The sequence below is a fragment of the Garra rufa genome, chromosome 8 (assembly GCF_049309525.1).
Source record: "Garra rufa chromosome 8, GarRuf1.0, whole genome shotgun sequence".
NCBI lineage: Eukaryota > Metazoa > Chordata > Actinopteri > Cypriniformes > Cyprinidae > Garra > Garra rufa.
Window position 1 is genome coordinate 37,846,986 of NC_133368.1, and position 3,159 is coordinate 37,850,144.

Sequence of the window (3,159 nt, forward strand, 5' to 3'; positions counted from 1 at the left end):
TATATATTAAAGTTGAAAACTGAGTTAAAGTAATGTTAAAACACATATTGTCAACTTATTGGTCATGTCATTTTTGTATAGAGTATTATATAGTGCACAGGGTCGTACAAAAAAAAGACAAAGCACCATCAGTGTAACACATGATACTAAAATAATGCAATGAACAAAAACTGAATAGCAAAAATTTGACACCAAACACACTATTGATAACAAAAATAAGAATAAAACTACTTTTTAAAAATAAAATATGTATCACACAGGGACTTTTGGGAATGTCCTTTCACCATAATTGTATGGTAATTGATAGTTTTTACTTACAAAAAACTAATTTTAGATTATTTTACAGTAAAACTGCACACAATTTAATGTTCAATTATTTATAATTTTATGCTGTATGGTAACTTAACCCACAGAAAACCAGTTAACAAGCTTTTACTGAACTGTATCATTGCACTTTATTTAGTTAATTTTATAATAAAATATAACAAACAAAATAATAAATCAAGTGTGATAATACTATCATATTTTAAAATATAAAGTGAGTATAGAATAACGATACATACGTTTTATAGTACACATAAAAATACAATGCAAATATGTATATTTTTTTCTTCTTTCTTTTTATATGAACTATCATTATTATGAAACCTAAAATCAGCAAACTTTTTTGAAGCTCATCAGTGAATGAATTTTCACCGTTTTGTGTTTTGCTCTGAAACCGGCAGCACATAGCCTAGTTTTATACAAAGTTTTATAAAAATTTTGTACTTATGTGCAACCCTGGAAGATAGCCTATGGGCAAGACTTCCGGCTTATTAGCAGCTACAGGGAACTAAGGAGAACAATAAGAACGTACAGTAAATGGTAAAACTCTTTGCACTACAAACCAGTGTGTTCATAAATAAGAGAATACATTCAAATAATATGGTAAGACACACCAATTTGCAGTATCAAGCAGCAAAATGAGCTGTTTTGTACAGCTAAAAATAGCTGGATGCGGATTAGATTGGAAACCAGACCTACCTCCGTTCTTTTGGGAAAAATAAGGTGGTAAACTCCAACTTAAATCAGTTTAATATTGGCTTAAAGGGATATTTTAGACATTTTGTCATTTATTCACCTTAATGTTTTTTTGACTTTCTTATGTGGGAGAGAAAAAAAATATTTTGAATGATGTTTTAACTGTTTTTGTGAATGTAATGAACTTTTATTGTATGGACAGTCTTGTTTCAAAAAGAACATTCTTTTGTATTGCCGAAGAAGAAATGGAGTGAGAGTGAGTAAATAAGACACTTTTCATATTTTTTGTTAAACTATCCCTTTAGGTGCAGATTTCATAAGCTACAAAAACTTTTTCTTAATTCATATTGATACTGTTGTCATTTTCAGGGTCCATCTCAGCATCCCCCCTCCTTCACCCAAGAACACATATGCAATCACACACCCCTCCTTTTTATCTTTCCCTCTTGCAGGATCAGGGGAGCAGGTTGTGGTAACATTTGTAGCATTTGGCTGCAGCAAATCCCACAGCTTTTTCCTGAAAAGAAGCAGCCACCTTAAAAAAGGGGGGCTCTCTTCCAGTGAAGCCCCTGGTCTTTCTCCTGCTCTCAGCCTGCGCTCAGCGGTCTGCATGCCCCTCACCATCGCTTGCAAATCCCCCTTTATCCGCTGGCAGCCAGATGGGGTGGCAGGAATAATAGGCAGAGCCTGATGAGCACCATTCAATTTGTCCAGCCGTGTAAAGGAGCTTGTAAGCCGTTCCATTTGAGCAGGGTGTAATAGTAGCCAGGGGAGCAGAGGCTATGTTAAGACTTAATTACCTACTAATGGCTGTTGTAGGGACAAAAGACTTGTGTAGACCCCAACAACTTACACTCCTGTAATAGAGGAGAAAGGCTGGGAGAGGAAGGGGTGGGGGGATGACTGTTTTTGAGATATTGTGCCCAGAAATGTGTGATGTCCATATGTTAAAAATGTCATCAACACTTTCATCAACTTTTATTTACTATGCACATGAGGTGTGTAGATGGAAATAAAGAATGGAAAGAAGAAATGCTGCATGTACTTTGATTTTCTTTAGAAAGCCATTTGGGCTCAGAAACCTGGGAGAAAAGGTTTTCTTGTTTTTCTTTTCTTATTCTCTTTCTTTTTCAGTTGGAGGGAAGATTAGCAGGATTAAGACTGGCTCACATATGCTGCTCTTCACTATTGGCATTCAACACAACACAAGCCCAACTGCCACCCAGACGGGGAGAGAAAGAGAAAGACAGAGGGTGAGAGTGAAAGTTTTTCTCTGATATTAAAGCATCGCTACACTGAATCAAAACTGTTTGGAATAACCGTGGAAGAAAAAAGCTGTTTAGTGAGAAAGCGAGAGAGTAAAGAATTTGTTGGACGTTGAGAGGAGGGAATCAGAATGGATGAGGATGCAGAAAAATGTATGATGGAAATAGCTAAAGAGGTTTAGGATATACAGTTGTGCCTAAAAGCCTTTTTTGTTTTTTCATTTTAAACTAAAAATAAACAGTTTTAGGATTTTATGGAGCACTCACTAATCAAATGTAAGCAAATTTGTGACAGTGACCATGTGAAATTCTTCATGGATAACACAAAGGTTGTAGTGTTACTACATGAAGGTCACCTGCAAAAGGGGAACAAACCTAATATAAGAAATTATTACATTAATTTAAATTTTTCAGTTGGAACTTCACTATTTATGCTGATTATATATTATGTATAATGTGTAAATAAAATATACATTGATTTTTAATATATCGTGTGATAATGCTTTTCCACATTTATTAACATCACAAATCTAACAAAGCTTTTTTTTTCCTACCGTAAATTTATCAAAACTAAATTTCTGATTAGTAATATGCATTTCCAAAAACTTAATTTGGACAAATTTAAAGGCGATTTTCACAATATTTAGATTTTTTTGCACCCGCAAATTTCAGATTTTCAAATAGTTGTATCTCTGCCAAATATTGTCCTATCCTAACAAATCATACATCAATGGAAAGCTTATTTATTAGCTTATGACTGGTTTTGTGGTCCAGGGTAACATTTTCGAAAACTTGTTAATGCTGCTTAGTTGGTTTTATAACACAACGACTGAAGGAGTGATGTGAAAAAAAAAAAAAAAAAAAAAAAAAATAT